This window comes from Suricata suricatta, chromosome 11 (assembly GCF_006229205.1).
Source record: "Suricata suricatta isolate VVHF042 chromosome 11, meerkat_22Aug2017_6uvM2_HiC, whole genome shotgun sequence".
NCBI classification, from domain to species: domain Eukaryota; kingdom Metazoa; phylum Chordata; class Mammalia; order Carnivora; family Herpestidae; genus Suricata; species Suricata suricatta.
In genome coordinates, this window is record NC_043710.1 from 22,104,056 (window position 1) to 22,126,377 (window position 22,322).

A 22,322-nucleotide genomic window follows, 5' to 3' on the forward strand; every position below is an offset into this window, starting at 1 on the left:
TCTTTAAGTATATACCTATATCTAAATTTTTTTTTCTGGTGTACCACAAAGATATCTCAATATTATAACAATGTGGTCAGTTATCTGTATTTATCACAATTATGGGTTTATGAGAGTTGAGAATTTTAGTTATTTGATAATGAGCTCATAGCTTCCTGAATTAATTCATCTAGTCAAATATTTATTCCATATCTGCAATGTTTCATGCACTCTGCTATGACAGAGGGGAAACTAAGAGCACCAAGATTCTCCCTCAAGAGCTTGTAGTCTCATAAAGGTTGATCAATACATAAACAGATGATGCAATGTATTATAAGTACTATTAATAAAACTACACAGAGACTTGTTTAATCTAATTCTTCAAAAGTGGATATATGTTTACCAGGTAGAAAAATACAGAAGGAGAAGGAACATTGTAAGACAGAAAAGGGAAGATGAGAAGTTTGGTTATTTGAAAACTACAGCTAATAATTTGAAGGGTTGTATCACCAGTGCACCTGGCTCATGGATAGTTGTTGCAATAGAGAGGAAAGGACATTTCAGGAAGAATTTGGATTGTTTCTCATTTAGTCTTTTCCTCTACTGGGAAAAGATAGCTCTTTACTACATTTTATTTTATTTTTAAGAATATGTTTCCCAGTTAGAACTTATGTCTCCTTAAAAATTTTACGCACCCCTCTGAATCTTGAAAAATTCGCTATCTTCCATGACATGTAGTTTTTAGATATAAATATTCCATAATTCTTACTTGTGTAGCATTGGGTTTCTATCTAGTGATAACATGTAACTTGTTACAACTATTTTTAAATATTATCACCTTTCCAACACTACTCTCCCCTCACCTTACTCTCAGCTCATCTCCTTTTACCTAGCTCGTGTTCAGGGTATTGCTGTACCTCTATTAATTCAGGTAATCTCACCAGAGGCCTTATCAGGTAAATGCTATTATTATACTCATTATACGGAGGGGGATATGAAAGCATAAGATCACACAATATAATTGGTCTTTCCTTTACTACTATTTTTTTTTTACTGCTGTTCTCTTTTATGGCTTCTATTGAAGGCCAATCCCCCACATTTCCCCTATTCAAGGACATCACTAATTCCTCTCTCATTTTGTTGTGGATCATCAGTTTCATCATTCATTGAGAATGACCAACCTTTGTGATGGTCATACCAATATGCTCAGCTATAATATCTCTCATATTTACAAAACCTCTTTCTTTACTTACCATCATTGTTATCAACTGCATTTATCGCCCTCCTTTTGAGGTTAATTCAATGGTCATTTTTAAGCTCTTTTCCTACTTGACATGTTAGCAGCATTTGACATCATTGATTACTTACCCCATGTAATACTTCCTTCACTGGATTTTCAAGACAATGCATACCCCAGGACTCTTTTTTAATGACTTCTTTGTCACTAACTTTTGCTGATTCATCACCATGTTCCATATCTCTATAAGGCTCAATCCTTGAATACTTTCTCATTATTTTTTAAAAATTCAGAATTATTTCTTTTACCAACTTTATTTAGTCTCATATTTTTATATGCATCAATACATTGATAAACCCAAATTTATATTTCCAGCTCTAACTTGTTCCCTGAACTTCAGATTCATATATTGCCTGCTCAACTGTCCATTTTGATGTATAATGTGTGTCTCACACTTAACATGTCTAAAACTAAACTCCAATTTTTCCCCAGTCCCATTACAATCTGCTTGTCTTAACCTCTGTTTTTTTCTCAGTTAACAGCCAATGCATTCTCACAGTTGCTCAGACTAGATATTTGGACTTATTCCTGATGTTCCTTTTTCTCAAATATCCTACATTTTATGAGACAACAGATATGGTCATCTCTACGTTTATGACATGTTTAGACTCCAAACCCTTTTTCGAACCTCCACTATTACCACAATGGTTCAAGTCACTATCATCTCTCAAATGAATTCTTTGTTTAGTTTGTTTAACACAGCAGCCAGAGTGAATCCTTTACAATATGTCAGATGACATTTTTCTGCTCAAAACACTCCATTTTGTTTTCATCTCACTCAGAGTAAATATGAGTAGATGGTCTATGACGTTGTATAAGATTTGACTCCATCCCTTGCTTCCCCCAAATTATCTCTCTAATTCATGCTCCTGATACTCAGGAGGATATGGAGTCCATTTCAGCGTACTTGGTGTTTCCTCTTGTTTTTCAGTTTTTTTTTGTTTTGTTTTAATTTGCTATTCTTCCTACTTGAGAAAATTATCTGCTCAACTACCTGCAAGACTTGTTCCTGAAATTCTTTCATGTCGTTATATGGTCACAAGATTTTATGCATAAATTTGAATCAATCCTTTCCCCATTCTGGCTTTCACCATACGTATGTGTTCTGTTTGAGTAAATTTCCATTCATTTATAACAACCTAACATCCCACATATTATATATTTAATTGTTTGCTTTTTTTCTGTTTAACATGTAGGCTCTAGGAATCTATGCTTAACATAATCACTTACTTATTCACTTGCATATGCCTAGTATCCTGAACATGAAATAAATAATTTTGGGGTAAATAAATAAAAGAATATACAAATGTATATAAGAAATCAGTTTAAATGTTTTCTGGTCATGTAAAAGAAAAGAATGAGAATATATCTACAGCTTTCTTTGTTCACTTTTTTATGTCAAATATCTGCAGACCATGAAGATATAAATTCATAAAACCCTTCTATATCAAGATGTAAACTGAAGTTGTGATTTGTCCTTATGTTTGCTCTGTTTATGTTTATTGTTAGTTGGAAAACTTCATGTGTTCTTGTCAGTTACTATCCCAGACTTAGCCATAAACCAGAATTTTTAAAAGATTGAGAAGATTATCTTTGTAACTTATTAGCAGCATAACTATCTCTACAACTGAATTTTCCCATTTATGAATTTGGAATGATAATTGAAATACCTTCTTCTCAGTATTATAATGAAGATTAAATAAATTATAAACATCTCTAATCCTCCCCCACAATTATTTTTACAAATGATGAAATGTGAGTATGCTCTTTTGGTGAGAGCTTTGGAATATAAAAAATTTAGGTTTAATCTCAAGGCTGTTACCTATTAACTGCATGATATTTTGAGTAGCGTTCATCTCCCTTTGTCCCATGTATTCTCCTTATCTTTATAGTGAGTATCAAAATGATCTCCTTGAAGATTAATTGTGGAGAAAAAGTCAACACTATGAAAAGCACATATTAGATACCCATTAAATATTTTCATTTTTTCTCTCTTCTTTAAAATTAGTCTCACTTCTTTTTCATTTCAAACACACAGTTGAAGCCTCTATTTGAAATTACCCAGGGCAGTAAGAAAAGATTGCAATAGTAAGAAATTGGAGAAACTCCAGATATGTGCTTCAATGTAATGTTTTTGTTAATTATTGATAATGATATTATTTTTCTTCAATAATAATCTTTTTGAGAAGATTTGGGTAGACTGTGTAATTGACAGGGAGCTCTAGGTTTTCACACCCTTTGGACAGCTCTTCAGCACTTGCCTTTGAATCAGCAACATATCAGAAGTGACACAGAAATATTGGTACGTATCTAAAGGATTGTGACACAGTGATTTTGTTAGAGAGGCCCAGGAGATTTTAGAGGAAACATTCAAATCATAAAATAAAATATGTGAAGCTGAAACAATGTAAAAGAAATATGATATCTGCAAGTATGTGGGGTCCTTAAGCAAAAAGCCTGGATTTGAGTCCTTACCTTGATCCAGACTCTTAACTACTTTGCTTCTGTGCCTCAATCAGTGAAACTTCATTAAGGATATTTTTCAGAATTGCTACAGAGATCAAATAAAGTAATCAACCAGAATGTGATGGTAGATGTTAAAGAGTTAAACAAATGTTTGCCAAATAATATTATTAGTTAATTAAGATTAGCTATATGTGTGTGTATACACTAGCTATATGTGTGTATGCATATATATGCACACTCACATAAATATTTGGCTCAATTTTTCATAATTCAATATTATCTGAAAGCAATCTACTGGTCAGGGAAAACATAGAGTAGTTTATAAATAAATGTGAAAGAGTACGAAGGTTGTCTTCTCTCATTTGTTTATTCTTTCAAAATTTATGACAGATGATGTTCTAAGACCAATATATAAGAGTACATCCATAGACTTATTTTAATTTAACTCATTTGACATAGTCACTGAATTATTCCTCTATGTATGGCAGTATTAGATGACCTTTCCCTCAGTCTCCCTTTGACTTAACGAGTATTATTGCTTTGCATCTTGAAAAATAATGGATGATCATCTATTATCTATTATTATTTTGTATAAGTGATGCTTGCTTTTCAATACTAGGTGTTGTATCCCCAAGAGTATAATTAATTCACTGGATTTAGATAGTATATTTTCTTTTATTTTGAACTTTACATATGTGGAACTATTACTAAATATAGTACAGGGATTCAACATATATTATTAAAATGAGGGTGGGATAAATGGCATAACTAAAGAGTATTAATTTGCTCACTTAACTGTTATTGAGTATATACTATGTATTTTACACTTAGACTTTTGTGGAGGCTTTTAGTTATGCTTTATAATTTATGTAGGAATTTCTAATGATTAATCTTGACTTTGACACTGCACGTGTTCCTGCTTACAGTCTATTAAATTACATATGTATATTTATGTGTGTAATCTTTATATATGTATAATCTTTATACATGTTTATGTATATGTGTGTGTGTACATGAGAAATTACACAGAAACTACACATACACATATGTGTGTGTGTGTGTGTGTGTGTCTATGGGAAACTACACAGCCTTGGTTTCAGTAATGAAATGAAGTTCATTTAGTCCAATCCCTCTCAAGCAGTACATGAATTTCTTCTGCCATTTGATATGGTTTTCATATTTGTGAGTAAACATCTCACTAGTGGGACAAGTTGATATCCAAATGGTCGATATAAAATAGAAACATATGAAAACTTGGAAAATAAAGCTAAGGGTTTTTAAAATTTATTTTTAGTTTTTGGTAAATCTGGTATAGGCTAGATTTTTTTTAATGTTAGTAAAATTCACATGTTCCTAAAATATATTTTTAAAAAAATCACACAGTGATTTCAAGCTATCTCCATGGCAACTATTTGCATCAGAATAACTATTTTTTCCCAGAGCTATTTCTGTATCATTAAATCTTTGATAATACTTTATTATTTGGTATCTGTTAAGTCCATATGCATTTTAGTGTCTAATTTACTTAACAAATTATGTCTGACAAAAGAGAAAACTTACAGAACAATAAACAACACTATTAATTACCTCACGAAGCAGGAAACCACTATATTTGTCAGTAGCATTGTGTCTTCAAACTAATGCTGCCAACTAATTAAGTATGAACATATTCTATTATTAGGATGTATATCTTTTTTTCAAATTTATTCATGATAATGAAGCAAAACCAGAAACTAGGACTAGTGAAATTGTAAAATTGCCTTTATTGCAGAGGCTTTTATCCTATTAAAACGAAGCAAAGGAAATGGAAAAAGAGGGGGAAAAGTTGTCTATATGTAAGAAAAAAATGTTACTGTGGCAACTGCATGCCATTTGTTATATTTTCTTCGTCAGACTACTGAAGGTGATTACATGATGAAAGAGAAAATGTCATTTCAATATAAAATAATAATTTCATGGGATACATATTTCCATTTTCCCCTTGAGAATTTGGTAAAGTGCTATTGTTTTTTGAGAAATATTCTTTTTTTTTAATTTATGAAGATTTGAAGGAGATATAAGAATTCTACAGACCTGAGACCATTATAGTTTACTTTCACTTTTTATTTTTCCCAATCTGTGAGAAAAGAAAGGTGTAAATAAAGAAAACCTTGCAAGAGAGAGCAATAAAGTGCAGTTTGGTTCCATGGCCCCTAGGGCATCATAAGTTTAATGGTCCATAACTTAGGTGAGTCATGTTATCTCTATGGGCTTTTTCTTTCTTTCTTTTAATCATTCACGTACTTCTACAATGGCAGGTAGTGTGTGCTGTTCAATTTGATGGCTTTACGTGGTGGTTGCAAAACGTTGAACCTCGTACAATTTCACCTACATGTTCCAACCATATATCGTAGTTGCTACATGTACCTCCCCTGTTACTCTTACAGTTTCTCTATCCCAATAACTTCATTCCATAATGATATGGCTTGATAAACCAGAAAAGCATATCAACTTTAATAAACCCGTGATTCTAGTTTAGCCTGGGTACTGCTTTTAATTTCAAAAGCGCCAATATATTCTAATACAGGGTACCTGTAAACAGTTTAACTGGTTAAAATCAGAATTGACTAATTTCTATATCCTGAAATGAAATGTTGAACTCTGTATCATTCAGTTGTTTCAGCTAATATTTGAACAGATTCACCTTTGCAAATCACTGCTTCCCTGGGCTTCTTGAATTAGTTTTTCATCTATGAAACTTATTTAAAATAAATAATGTTAATTTGAACATGAAACCTATGCTCTTTATATCCTTGATATATTTTTGTCCAAATAACAGTAGCTGGAAGAACCATTTATTCCTATAGGTTTTCACATTTTGAAGCAAAATTAAATTGTTTAAATATTTTTAGGGTTACAAATTGTTGCAAAACTGTTGGAGGAATAAAATGGTGTTAGCCTTTGAGGTTATAGAGATCTTTCCAACAGTATGTAAATACTAAATCTTCTTGGGTGAGCATGATTTTCTCCCTAAAGCAAAACTGTTTTTCTCTCTGATGCTGTACATGGCAGCATGTCATTTAGAATGCAGTGACTTTTCATGGGAGTTGCTAAGACATGTTCAGTTTACGTTGAGCTGCTGAAGTCATCTTTGTCTCAGTCCACTGGCTAATAAAATTACAGTGTTAAGCAGTATTGAAGAAAATAACTCTGAAAATACAACTTTAAATGGAGCTTTAACACTGCGTCTAGCTTCATGCCTGCCTGGAGATCATCAAAGCTCATCTTGTATTTCTCAAGCTTTCCATTTTCCCCTTGTTCTACCCTCTAGGGCTTCCTAATACCTTAGTCCCAAATCCACATGTCCAACCTAAAGATCCAATTGTTGCTTCCTGTTTATTTCACATCATTATGATCTTCAAATGCTGGCCAAGATCTCTTTGCTTTGAATGGATTTCACGTGAGGCTCTGAATGTCCTGGCTGGAGTTATTCCATTAGCCTTGCATTTCCCTTTTTCCCCAAACCTCTTGAATTTGTAGAGCAATGTATTTTCACAGTAAGTGCTAAGAACCCATGGGAGACTAGTAAATAATTGCTTGTGAGTTTATGTGCGTTTCTGGATTCAAGAAGTGTTATAATGCATTACTTTTCAACCGGTAGTGAGGGAGAGCAAAAGGGAGCTATAAAAAGTTACTGCCCTTCTCTACCCGCTTTTCATCTTATCTTCACATGTTGCCTTCAAACAAAACAGCACCATAAATTGAACAGAACTATAGATAAAGACAGATAAAAGACAGATAGATAGCTGAATATGAATATATATATATATATATATATATATATATACACGAAGGTATCAATATAAACCAAAGTTGAGGAAGGGGTTCTATTTCTCCCCATCTTATCAGCCCCCATCTTTGTGCAAGATGACAGCATGTACTGTTCTTGAAAATAAGTGACATTATTGTTATTATTTAGTTAACAACCCCAAATGAACAATAATAATAGACTATCGTTAAGTTTCTCAGTTTTGGAATACAAACATTGTAACAATAGAAATAATGTGTTTATCTTTAAAAGGGAGAAACAAGCTATTGAGAGGACTGAACCAAAGTGATGGAGTGAGGTCTACTGCCAATCAAACATGCATTCCTGTCTACCTTGTAACGCTTCTTAGCTGTAAGATTCCCAGCATGCCATTTATCTTCCCTGAGACTCAATTTTCTCATTGTTAATATTGAGATAATAAAAATAACACTGTCACAAGACTTTTGAGAGTAGATAATGAGAAAATGTAGATTTACTGAGGTAAATGGGTAAATGTAGAGACCCTGAGCATGACAGGTGTTGATGTTAAAAATGGCCAGTAACAGCGTATTTTTCCCATGTCATCATCATCATAACATTACCATTATCATTTTCATTTGTATTATGATCATAGATTTAACTAGAAGAAAATACCTTTAAGTATTGGTATAGAGTTGTGGTTAAGAGTGATGACTTAGAAATTAGACTGTAGGCTTTTAAATCACTCCTCACCACAAAGACTGTCTGATCTTAATCTCCTAAGCCTCAGGTGTCTTATTTGTGAAATCTAGCTAATCATAAAATGATTTTTTAGAATTGTAGTGAGGATTAGCTGATACAGATTCTGTGGGGTTTTTTGGCACACAGTAGGAACCTGTGTTAGTTTTCATCACCAACCACTATTGCTGTTATTAATATCTCAGAGGATATTATTTTGCATTTTCCCTCCTTCCTGCATCTTCTTATCTCAGTTATTACATTCCAAATATAATATAGTAGTTAGGGTGTTCTATGCTAATTGACTAAGAGAAAATACCAAAGAAATAGAGACAGTAAATTTTGAATTTTTATTACCTTTTTAAAATAAACTATATGGAGGTATAATTAAAAACTTTTTAAAAATTATTTATTTTTGAGAGAGAGAGACAGCTTGAGCAGGGGAAAGTCAGAGAGACGGGGAGACACAGAATCTGAAGACAGGCTCCAGGCTCTGAGCTAGCTGTCAGCACAGAGCCCGACATGGGGCTTGAAACCATGAATCGTGAGATCTGACCTAAGCTGAAGCCTGACGCTCAACCGACTGAGCAACCCAGGTGCCCCAGGAGGTATAATTTAAATGCAATATAATTTTCTTTTTTTTTTTAACTGTATAGTCCAATGGGTTTAGACAAATGTATATGACATGTTCTAATGGGTTTTGGGGGTTTTAAGTTGACTTTTGAGACTAATAGCATAATAATTTTTAGCAGAAAAAATTGCTTGGAATGCAAAAATTTTAACTACTAGGATTCACATCTTAAACTCTGCAAGATTCAGAATATTTTATTTTCGCCTTTAACAACATATCAAAGACTTTCTGACCCATGGCAGATAAAAATTCCATCAGCTAAACATAGGGGTAAGAGGAATCAGAGAGAATAGATTCTGTGCCCTGCCTTCCTAATGAGGCTAAATGAGAGGTCTAGAGGGGTGACAGAAACTCCAAATAGGTTTGGAGGCTGTAAAAGCAGGGGGCAACCTGCAAGAAGCCAGGAAGGTAGCCAGCTTCACAGAGTACCTGCACGCCTAGCATGCTTTAGAAGCAGGAAAAGAAGAGATGGCCTAAGTTAGATATATACAGTCAATGGGTCGGATATACTTAGCATTCCTTGAACAACAGTGGGATGTAAAAACAGTGATGTGTTACCTGAGTGCCCAAGAGGAGCTGAAGTACATGAGCTTAAATCAGAGCTGAGAGGCCTGTGGTCAAGAACGTAGCCATAGGCTAATGGCTACAGACCAGATAGAACTTAGGTTGCCCCACTTATTTTTGTGGATGGACAAAATGTTTATTAAAGGAACAATGTTTATCTCAGTATATGTCACCATGGAGAGGTGGCATTGACTTAAGACTAGATAGCTACCTTCCTATCCAGTGCATTCATTTACAACCAAATGGCCTCCAAGAGGCTGTAGTAGGCTAAAGCCCATCATAAGGCAGGTGAGAACTTTAAATCACTGAGTCCTTGAGATGACCAAGCCTAAATTTTCAAATCCTGTCTGAGTTGAAGCTTAAATTAAAAATTAAGTTGTATTATAGGGAAGGGAAAATAATTTTATTTTTCACCTGGTCTGTGATGTGAGATTTATGCCTGATATATTATTTATTAATGGCAGCAAAATTAGGGGAAAGAATGGAGTAGGGGCAAAGATGGGATAGATTTCTCTCTCTGGGAAGCTTTCTTATATCTTAAAGTTTTAGAAAGAAGGTGAAGTTTTTAAAACAAAACAAAAAAAAACCCAAGAATGCTTTATTTTGTTGATTACACAGTACAATACCCAGTTATTGATAGGTTGACAATATATGTAAAATTACATTCCTTTAGTTTGGCTTTGCTGATCGCGTTCATGTGCTCATCACAGGACAAGTGTTAATTTGCTGACTACTGTTAACCCTGGGTTTCTTTCCCTGCTCTTGCTTTTTTTCCTTTTTTTTTTTTTTTTGTTTCCAGTTCATAGGTTTTTCTATCCATTAAATCAAAATTGTTGATGAAAGAATTTTAAACAAAGGCATAGAATCATTCTTCCAGAATATGTCCTTTGACTAACAGTGTTTTGGAAATGAGCACTTAGGCTTAAATGTGAATTACAACAGAAAAAAAAAAATCACTCAGAATGGTAAAATTTCAAGGAGGATACATAGTTAAGGGGAAAAGAATACAAATCAGCAGTCATAAAAATCCTTACTCAAGTGAATCAGATAGACAGTATCTTCTAAGAATACTTGTATTTGAAAAATAATTTAATAGATCTTTATTATATATCAAAAATACTCATTTTTTGGTACTGTGGCTGTAAGGGTTCCAAGTATGTCTCCCTAAAATAAGCCACTTTGACATATTGATTGTTTTGAACTAAAGGTACTTGAGAAACAGCCAACATATAAGACACTCTGATATTCCTTTGTCCCCCTGGAAGCAGGAGATCAATCTTACCTGTGAAAAGTGCTCTCCCTTATCACGAAGCATCCTTATCCCTAGAGACAGGAATTTAGGGTCTAGGAGGCTGTGTTAACAGACCTTGTTACTCCTTCACTATTTTACTGTCTCCAGCCCAAACCCCTTTGTCTTGTTAATTCTCCACAAATGTATTGTTTCTTTGTCTAAAAGCTATAAAAGCTTTCTGTTCTGGTCACTTCTTTGAGTCCAATCTCTTTATGGGGTCCCTGTGTAGGTACATAATTCAATTTGTTTTTCTCTTGTTAATCTATCTGGTTATATTGGGAAATCTTAGCCAAGAGCCTAGAAGGGTACAGGGGATATTATTTCTCCTTTTTTTGCATGACTTCTGAGCAGTAGTACATGTAGGAGGCACAAAGCAGAGCAAAATATAGGTCCTTAAGAAACATATGAGCCCATGGGGATTAATTTAACTGATACATCACATGTGCTTAATATCTGTTCCAGAAATCATACAGAAAATAAGCCTCTGCCTCTGTCAATAATTTGCTGAATTTTGGGTAGACCTGGTGAGTTCCAGGGGATAGACCAAGATCTGAGGCCGATGGAAGGGGCACACTCGGAAGCTTGAACGGTGGTTGTTTACCTGCCCTGTTAGAAAAATTTTCATGTTTTAACAGCATATGTATGTGGTTGTGTCAATGCCTACTGGTTGCATTTCAGCCTAAGTAAGAGAGAGTTTTGCATTAACAGCTAGTCAGTACTTAAAGGTAACTATTTCATGATCATGAATGATTCATCTGCTTAATTATTCTAGGGAATCTTAAATAAAAAGAGATGATTATAAATGTGTTGCAGAGGTGCCCTTGGAAAGTTAAGGACAATATCCATTTTCTTATAAAACTGCAATAATGATAAACTGAAATAATGGAAGTGGCTTTATTTTTAGTGTTGTAAAAGACTTTATATTATCTGATATCACTATTCTAGATAATAGGCACTTAGCCAGTTGTCACTTCTGAGATCATTCAATAGAGCTATCTTTACATTATAATAATACTCAAAGGCATTATTATTATTATTATTTCCTCAAAACACCCCAGAAATTAACTCACAGAGACTAATTCATTCTATGGAATAAGAATATATAGAATTTCTGGGCACTTAGAGGGCTCATTTGGTTAAGCATCCAACTCTTGATTTTGCTCAGGTCATGATTCATGGTTCTGAACTTGTGAGATCAAGCCCTGTGTTGGGTTCTTCACTGACAGCGTGAAGCCTGCTTGAGATTCTTGCTTTCTCCCTCCCTCTCTGCCCCTCCCTGGCTCTCTCCTTCAAAATAAATAAATAAAAAGAAAAACAAAAGAAAGAAAAATATATCCAATTCCTTTTAAAAATGAGTACATGCACATAAAATATTTTAGGTATAAGGATGTGTGATACTGTGATTTATAATTTTTTATTATAATGTAATAAATATATTTTGTCTTCTTCCCTATCCTGTCACAGAGCTCCTAAAATCCTTGGAATTTGCTATGATGAAAGCAATAAAGTTGTAGTTTATTATGTGAATGAGGTAACTCTTGGACTCCATCTAAAGACTGGAGGGTCTGGTTGCCAGGGGAGCCAATCATGTGATCAAAGTGTTGGAACTTTCAGTCCCCAGGGAGAGGAAAGGAGTAAGAAGTTGAATCAGTCACTGATGGCCAATGATATAATCAGCTGTACCTGTGAGATGTAGCCTTCATAAAAACCTAAGTGGATGAGGCTTGAAGAACTTCTGGGTTGGTGAACATCTGTAGATACAGGGAGAGTGGCATGCCTGGAGAGGGCACGTACCCCTTCCCAAATACCTGGTCCTATACATCTCTTCCATTTGGCATATCCTTTTTATAAGGATAGTTTTCTGGTAAGTAAAATGTTTCTCTGAGTTCTGTGAGCTACAGTAGCAAATTAATCAAACCCAAGGAGGGGGGTATTGGAACATGCAACCTATAGTAGGTCAATCAGAAGCACAGGTAACATTCTGAACTTGTGATTGGCATCTTAAGTGTGTGGGGGTGGGGGAGCACACACACTTGTTTTGTAGGACTGGGAGGTGATGCTCTCTCCAGGATGGTGGTATCGGAATTGAGCTGAATTGTAGGGCACTTAGCTACTGTCCAAGAATTTCTTGGGGATGTGGGAACCCGCCTCCCACCCTCACCCAATCCCTGTTAGCACACATTGGAATCAATAGATGATCAGATCTCTTAGGAGGCATTTCATGTAATAAGCTAGGAGTTTGACAAATGTACACTGTAAGCCTGATTTTGACCTAGAAAAACTGTGAAATCCTTTTTAGTTTACTTAACCACAATAAGCTTCATTTCCATCCTCATTAAGTAGTAATAATTGTACCTACCTTATAGAGGGTAATAGGCTAAATAAGGGTCCTCCAAAATATGTCAATCATGTAATCTCCAAAACCTGTGACTTTTAGCTTATTTGAAAAAGGTCTTTACAGAAGTAATTAAGGATCTTGAGATGAGATGATCCCGGGTTATTTGAATAGGCCCTAAATCCAATGTCAAGTATCCTTTAAGAGTATGGAAAACCGATATTTGATATCAAAAGAAGAGGAAGAGGTAGTGTGGCCACAAAGCACAGATGGAGTGATGGAGACACAGGGACAGGAATGCCAACTACCAGAGGTGGGAGGGGCAAAGAGTGCATTCTCCCCTCCAGTCTCCAGAGGGCAGAAGCCCCTACTGCAAACTTGATTTTAGATTTTATAGCCTCTCAATCTATGAGGGAATAAATTTATGTTGTTTTAAGCCACTCAGGTTATGGCACCTTGTTACACCAGACCTAGAAGTCAAATACACAAGGGTCACTGTGAAGACTGAATGAGACAATGTCAAATTCTTGGAATAATAATACTTAGGATGACATACACACACATATGTATACACATAAGTAATTCCAATGGAGTCTCACTAGTAATATTTATGCCACGATGACTAAAAGGTCTATTTCTGTGTGTTTCTTTCTTTCAGTTTATTTTCATCTCTTAGCCCAGAACCACTTGCTTTATAGTTACATCAGTTTAGCTGTTGATTGTAATCATATCTACTGCAAACTAAGATTTTTTAAAATTAATTTATTTTTGAGAGAGAGAGAGAGAGAGAGAGCATGAGCATGAGCAAGAGCAAGGGAGGCAGAGAGAGGGAGACACAGAATCCAAAGCAGGCTCTAGGCTCTGAGTTGTCAGCACAGAGCCTGGTACAGGACATGAACCCACAAGCTGTGAGATCATCACCCCATCCAAAGTTGGACACGTAACTGACTGAGCCACCCAGGTTCCCCAAGATTTTTAAACAAGTGCGCATTTGGAATAGTGGAATGGATATTAGATTTTGATTCAGAATCATACTAAATTGTAGTTTCATTTCAATATTTCCTTAGCTAGCTATGTGATTTGGGACAAATCTTATATTCTCTTCCTAACTTATATCCCTCATCTAAGAAATCGGGGTAATAGCATTTATCTTATGGGGTTGCGATAAGGAATATTTATTTATACACACATATATTTAATCAAATACATACATTACATTTGTATGTGTGTGCATGTTTGTATGTATGAGTGAATATAACATTATATTTTTTTTTCTCAGAGTAAGCAAAAATATTCTCTCATGGGTGGTTATTGTAGATACAGAGAACCCAAAAATGTTAGAAAGGAAGTATTAGCCTTTTATTAAATATCTATGAAAGTCCATAGCATAATATGTGTTTTTATTTAAATATACTTTTATTGTTGCAAGTATTATTACAAGTCTACGCACTGATCCCTTAGCTTTGTACCTTGCTAGATCCGGGGAGTGTTGGGTATATGCAAAAACAAACAAACAAACACAACAACAACAATAAACACAACTAAGACTCACTTTCTTCTAGTGACTGAGATAGTGTACCATGTGAGTTTTCCCTTCTCTATTCTGGAATATTAATTGTTTATCTCTTTTACTTTCATAATTAATTGGTTACGTTTATTTTTAATAGATGATCCAGCTTTTAGCTGGCAAATGTTTGGAGAATGTAACCTCTCCATTTGCTGCTAAATGGAACAAAATGTTCTCTCATTTTATTGAATTGCCCTGTATCTTCCATTACCTGGACATTAGAGTAACAGATGCAAAATAACTCTTGTGTAAAAGAGTAGTACATGCCATTTTCAGCCCAACTCATTATATCCATGAAATGTTAGTAAAAGAAAAAGTATTTGTAAGAAACATATTTATGAAAATTGAAAATAATCTAGATGCAGAATTTCTACAATGAGATTTTTATTTTTCAACATATATTAGTAATGGGTGATACATTCTTTCAGATTTGCTGTGAACTCTGTATGAGTTATAGTGTCATTTTATTTCCATTGAATTAGAAATTTAGAGTGAAGTTCTAGGTATGGTCATGGTGAGAAGTCTGAGTTTCATGTTCAAATTTATTTAGGGAGAAAAGGTGTATAAAAGCATGATGTTAGAAATCTTCCCAGAAGAAAACCTTAAAACAATTATTTTATGTCTAGCAATAGAAGAATAATTAATTGACAAATTATGGGACAGCTGCACCTGAAATTTGAAGCTAAGTTTTAAAAAAATGAAGTTTGTGTTTACTTTCATAGATCTTCACAATATGCTTTTATGAAGCAGACAACCTTTCCAATTGGTGTTCAAGGATGAGGACATGAAACAGTATATATGTGTGTGGGTGTGTGTATTTAAATGCCTTTGTGGGTGAATCTGAGGGATCCAGAAGGAAGCGTCAAACTATAACTAATGGCTACCACTGGAGAGGATAGTAGGATTGTCTGATGATCCATGTGGAAGAGAAAATGGGCTTTAACACTTAAATCCATTCATTACATAGTGTTCGAATTATTTCCCAATGAGAAAAAAAAGCAATATATTTGTTATAAACACAACCAATAAAAATTAAACCTTACAGATGGTATATGATTCTCCAAACTATTACTGCAAGAAATAAGTGTCTGCCTGTATTGAAATGAAACCTAAAACGGACACTGCCTTCTCTGCCACATACTGTCAGGATAGTCACCCATAACTACTTTAAAATCCATTTTGAAAACACCATGATGTTTCATTTTTAAAAATAAATATGCGATCTTCCCCAGTTTGAGAGAAATAATCCAGTGGCCCCAGATCCAAGTTGGATGTGAAGTTTTTCGGGATGGCAAGTTTATTTCCAAAGGCTAGTTTTTCCTGTGACAACAGCATTCACCTGTCTTGAGTATTTTGGAAGGTGTTTGCTCTGTAGCTCCTGGCTGGGCTGGAGAGTTTGGGGGAAGTGGTGTGAGAGTCCAGTGTGTGAAGAAGAAATGCTAAGAACGGTCCTCTACGTAATGACCGTTTCCTTGCGACGGCTGAAGACAGTGGATTTGAATTTCCTGAGATGAGTGCCCACTCTGCACAAACATCTCCGGTAGTGAGTAGAAAATTGTACAGCTGCTCTCTACACTGAAGCGCGTTCACTCGCGAAAACGCATTGTCCATATGAAACAACAGCAATCAAACGCCTGTTGCTGGGCATTTTGACTCAACTGTATTAGCATGGGACCCCGAAATGAAAAATTAAATAGAATGAATGAGACCGTCAAAACATAAATAAAAGAATATCTAAATCAGTTGAAATTGTATTTATTTATTATTTAGTATTTATTTACAGCCAATCATAAGTTAAATACGTTTTTGTCCATCACAGGTATTTAAACGGTCTTTGTATCATTTTCTTTCTTTTAAGCCTGTAGAGCACCGAAGTATAATGAGGTTTAATAATTAATCCCCAGCCCTATATCCAGTTTTCATGGAATGATTAACACTTCATCTAAAGTATCCTTCTAAAACTCGCCTGTAAGATCTGGCTTCGATTTATTCTCTGTCCTTGTCTTCTACAGTTTTTTTTCATTAACTTTCAGTTGTTCTGGCCTCCTTTCTTTTCCTGGGAAATGCCATGCTCATTCTTATCTCACTATACTTAGATTTTCTATTCTGCCTACTTGGAATACCTGTTCTTTAGATCTTTGCATATTTGATTCTTTTGGTTATTCCTGACATTGTTCAGATATCATCCCCCAGGGAGACTTGGCTAAACACCCTCTGTAATGTTGCCTACCACATATTCTCTTTTTCATTATTAAATTTTTAATTTCTTCATAAAGTTATTTCTCCAATCAGTTATTTCAGAAAAGTTATTCTTTGAAAATAACTGAACTATCTGTTTATTATTTCTTTTCTGATTCCCCAATGCAGTATTAAAACTGGGAGATCAAATACCATTTCATGAACTATTATATGTCCAACCAGTTTTTAGGACATTGCTTAATAAAAATCTGATAAATGAACTAATCATAATATAGTAATTATTAGTTATGATTTAATTTCAGAGTAGTCACAGATGAATGAAGTTAGAGACAAGAGATCGGAGTACAGGAAAACCAAAATGAAGAACACTTGATAAAGAAATTTTTTTTCTTATTTGAGCATTTATTTTTTTAAATAGTTTATTGTCAAATTGTTTTCCATACAATACCCTCAGTTGGTTGAGCGTCCGTGTCTTGAAATAGGCTCAGGTCATGATCCCAGGGTCGTAGGATTGAACCCCTTGTTGTGCTCTGTACTGATAGCATGGAGCCTGCTTGGGATTCTCTCTCCCTCTTTCTCTCTGCCCCTCCTCCCTCAAAATAAACATTAAAAAAAAAAAGATTCTCTCCCTTTCCCTCTCCTCCACTTATGCTCACTTTCTCTCTCTCTCTCTCAAATAAGATTAAAAATACATTTTAAAAAGTTTTAAAAAAGACATAAAAATCCAGAACTTGTCAATAGAGCTTTTTAATTCTGGGATCTACTTGGAGGAGCATCATATTGGAAGAGCTACAGGACCCAGTTTAGTTCTACATGGAAAATTCTTAAACATTTACACATGAATAAGAGACTTTTAGATCAATTATGTTATGATGTATGAACTCTTAATTCCCTCTCACATCAATTCCTGAATCCATTTCTACTATTTGCCCTTATTTCCCTCAAAAAGGCATCTAATTCTATCTGTATCTGACAAGTAAAGGAAAAAAAAAAAAATGGATCTCTAACTCTAATGTGATCACAATGTCCACTTTGTCAACTATAGTTAGATAGGGTTGAGTTTCACTTCCAATTAGAAGTAGGAATCACCTGCTATTGAAAGCCAAAAAAAAAAAAATACAATTTGAGAAACTCTGATGAAGCGGTCATGCTCTAAAAGTGACAGACTACTCTGGAGACAAAGGTAATATTAAGGATAAGAACAAATCTTTATCTGTAAAGAAAAAAAAACTCCTTTTCTTAGACAAAAAAAATAAAGAGGATAAACGTTAAAATGATTCAGTAACCAAACTACCCCAGTCATGGTTCTTTTTATCATGTTTTTAATGTTTTATTTTTTATTTTTGAAAGACAGAGACAGCTTGAGCAGGGAGGGTTAGACAGAGAGGGAGATACAGAATCTGAAGCAGGCTCCAGGCCCTGAGCTGTCAGCACAGAGCCTGATGCGGGGCTCGAACCCACAAACCGGGAGATCATGACCTGAGCCAAAGCCAGATGCTTAACCGACTGAACCACCCAAGCACCCCTCTTTTTGTCATTTTTAATCACAACTGAGGTTGCCTCTAGAATGAGGCCCAATCATTATTACCTAATTGTTACTAAAAATGAGAATGAAGCCTTACAGTTTTCTGACATTTAATATATATCCAGAAATACTGTCGATGTTAAGTGGATCCATTTAAAGATGCCACAGCAATCCATATTTTTCTTTAGGATATCAGTTCCACAAGAAAGGATACTATTAGCTGAAACAAATTACTTCAGGATTGAAGAGGGAGAGTTGGTTTAAATTATCACTGGCACAATATACTCATTTAAAAATTTATTGACTCCCCATAACAATATGTGCTCATTCAGATGTTACAGTCACACAAGTGTCAGAGACTTACTCAGATGTTACTGGGCAGTGCCTTGCATGCCTGGATGCTCCAGCTCCTGAATCTTTATCTTCTCCTGCTATCAGCTTCCTGTCACAGAGAACTGCGATTTTTTTCATTCCTTCTACAGTTAATAGAAACTGGCTTTGTGCCTTCCAGGGGGTCATCTTTTTAGTTGTAAGCTTCTCCCATTACTTTCTCATGACATTTTTTCTTTTTTTTCTTCTATAGATATTTGATAGGAACTAAGTTTAAATAATGGGAATTGACTAATTTCACTGCAAGAAATGATACTTCTTGGCAATCGTCTTAAGTCCTTGAATATAGTTCAAGTTTCTTTTGCCCTTACCATTTGTCAACTGTCTTCCTTTACCCAACTTCTTTCTCCTTTCCTCCCTCTCTCCCTTCCCATCCTATTTACACATCATATATACACTCCTTTTATTTGTCCTAAACTTCTTAGAAATATATAGCCCAAATCAGTCCAATGGCTTCAACAATATTACAGCCAGATATATTGAAAGGCCAGTGAATTGTAGCTGTTTACTATATTGCAAAGATTCTTGTTCACCATTATCAGCATCTGTGCCCTCAGCTTAAATATGAGAGACCTATTGGAAAACACCTATATGAGAAATGACATTGACCTCTTTTAGCAGAGGTCTTCCTCTTCTTCCTTTTTCCTTCCTTCCTTCCTTCCACCCATCCATCCATCTTTCCATCTTTCTTTCTGTCTCTCTCTCTCTCTTTCTCTCTCTCCTCCTGTATTTCTTTCTTTCTCTCTTCCTTCCTTCCTATTTTCCTTCCTTCCTTCCTTTCTTCCTTTTACCTTTTCATGCTTTCTGCTTTTTTCCCCCAAGATCCTCCTGATAGAAGAGAGAATTGTTAGTAGGCTTTAAGTCTGGACAGCAGGGACATCCTTCCCTGCTGCTGCCAATCAGGTATCCTTCATTAGATTTTTATCTAATTAGTATTCCTTTAGAAATTAAAGTTATTATGTATGCAGTGATCTCTCACTCTTCACTGTTCTAAAAGTCAGCTTCCAACATATTGTTTGTACCTCCACCATATGTTGGAGTCATTAGGTAATGACTTCCATTCTGCAAAGATTTTGCAGGAAAGATGCACATACATTTTTACATTTAAAATAGTCTGACTTAAGAGACTAATTAGTAATGCCATTTCTGTGTAGAAATTAGCATATCTGTTATTTTATAAACTGGCTTGAATATCAATTGTACTCCCACAATGTAAGGCATATCTCTGAGGTATTGTTCTGACATGAAGGTTGGTCTCTGACAGGCAGGCAAACTTAATCTGTCAGGTTTTTACATGGTTGAAAACTAAGGATTTGGCTCATCAAATGTTTGAATTGGCCAAAAGTACTGGTTTATTTTGAGAGCAAATCTTACCTGTTTATAAATACTTGTACCCACTTGATTGGATACAGTAAATATTATTTTGCCAATTGCAATCAATGTTCAAAGGAATATTTGGTTTCAAAGGTATATGAATTAATTCACTCTAGAATGTGATATTATGGTCCCTAGGAGATTAAACTTGCCTTTGTCAGAGAATGTTCTCAGGCAAGTATATATACTATTCAACATCCAAAAAAAACCAGGTAGAAACATAGAAAAAAAATCAAGGTTTTAATTTGGACTAGTACAATGGTCAACCAAATAGAAACAAGGTTTTGCTATATATGTAAACTCTTTGTTGTATGTATAAACTCTGGACCAGCACTGCTAGAGTGGCCCTCCTTCCAATAGAAATCCTTTTTTTTTTAAATGTTTTATTATTTTTGAGAGACCGAGAGAGACAGCATGAACAGGGGAGCGACAGAGAGAGAGGGAGACACAGAATCTGAAACAGGCTCCAGGCTCTGAGCTAGCTGTCAGCACAGAGCCTGACATGGGGCTCGAACCCAGGAACTGGAGATCATGACCTGAGCCAAAGTCGGAGGCTTAACCAACTGAGCCACCCAGGCGTTCCAGAAATCCTTTTTTTAAAATGTTTGTCTATTTTTGAGAGAGAGTGGGAGTGGGGGAGAGATGGAGAGAGGGAGACACAGAATCCAGAGCAGGCTCCAGGCTCTGAGCTGTCAGCAGAGAGCCTAATGCAAGTCTTGAACCATGAACCACAAAATCATGACCTGAGCTAAAGTCAGATACTTAACTGACTGAGCCACCCAGGCACCACTGAGTAGAAATATTTTAATCTACCATCACTTACAGTTCTGCTATCAGGAGAAATGTTAAGAATAAGGTTTTATTGATTTTTAACAATTTTTTAATGTTTGTTTATTTTTGAGAGAGAGAGACAAACACACATACAGCATGAGCAAGGGAGGGGCAGAGAGAGAGGGAGGGACACACAGAATCTGAAGCAGGCTTCAGGCTCTGAGCTGTCAGCACAGAGCCTGACATGGGGCTTGAAATCAGGAACAATGAGGTAATGACCTGTGCCAAAGTCAGATACTTAACCAACTGAACCACCGAGGTGCCACTAATGGTGTTTTTTAAAATGTCTATATTCCTCTGTCCGTGCAATCTATTGATTAATTGTAAGTGGTGTGGTAAAGTCAGTCAGCTCGCAATGGTTTAAGAGGATCACCACTTCTCTTCATGAAGTGTCATGCATTATAACAAAAAAGAGAATAATAGAGGACAAGCCAGGTCAGTCATTGTAAAGCCAAATGGTACATGCAGGATGAAGACGTGCAACCACCATTGTGAGGTAGAGGCTGTAAAATCTGTAGGAATATGGATAAATTGGAATCAGGAATTTGATGCAGCAGAGCAATCCATGGTCTATAGGTAACTACATGTGTAGAAAGATCCTGCAAGTGGTAATCTAAGAGTTTCTGAGGGCACAAGAAGCAAAAATCAACCCCCTTGCCCCTGCATTTTATGGCTATTCAGGCACAATAGGTTCTCTGATGCTAACATTCTGTAATAAAAGCACTTTCTTTAGGTTAATGGGCCTAGAGGAGATACTTAATTTTATTTTCTGAGCATTGAGTAGTATCTGGTCCAAAAGGCTTCAACCACTCAAGAGTGGTCAGCTATTAGTTTTCATTCTAGAGCTGGTTACTTCTAGGGAAAGGAAAGAATAGAAGAACTAAATTTGGTTTCTACTGTAAGTTTGATTAGTAGGTATATGTCTTTACTAAATTCCATTGAGAGTAAAAATGTATGAACAGAAATGAAAACTTAAGGTATGAGGTGGAGAATGAACATTAGAATATCCAAAATTTGGGGGACTCCTCGAAACCAAAAGCAGATGGAATATATCAGATATTAAATAATAATTACTGCCAGCTAACAGCTATAGAATGTTCATGCAAATGGCCTTTAATTGCTCTGTTTCCACTGCTGTAGTTGCACCAACAATATTTACTGTCAGTTTAAAATGATCCGTATACTCTAAAAATTGAATGATATACTTGGAGCAGGCTAACCGTATCAAGGACCAAGCCAGTATAGACTTTATCTACTGAGAAGAGAATCACTCATAGTTCATCCTACCTTGTACCCTTCCCATCTGAAAGTTAAAACTGACAATGTGCTTCAGTAAAAGACCTGAAGATCAGTAGAAAACCCCGAAAGA

The 22,322-nt window shown here is 35.3% G+C and overlaps 1 long non-coding RNA gene across 1 annotated transcript in view; it reads left to right on the top strand.

Moving 5' to 3' along the window:
* The window catches only part of LOC115306224, a 47,042-nt gene extending 39,216 nt beyond the window's left edge, over positions 1–7,826 (top strand). The window contains exon 3 of the long non-coding RNA XR_003915255.1: positions 7,803–7,826. This is a non-coding gene — a long non-coding RNA (uncharacterized LOC115306224). The remainder of the gene's footprint in view (positions 1–7,802) is intronic.
* Positions 7,827–22,322: the final 14,496 nt, after the last annotated feature.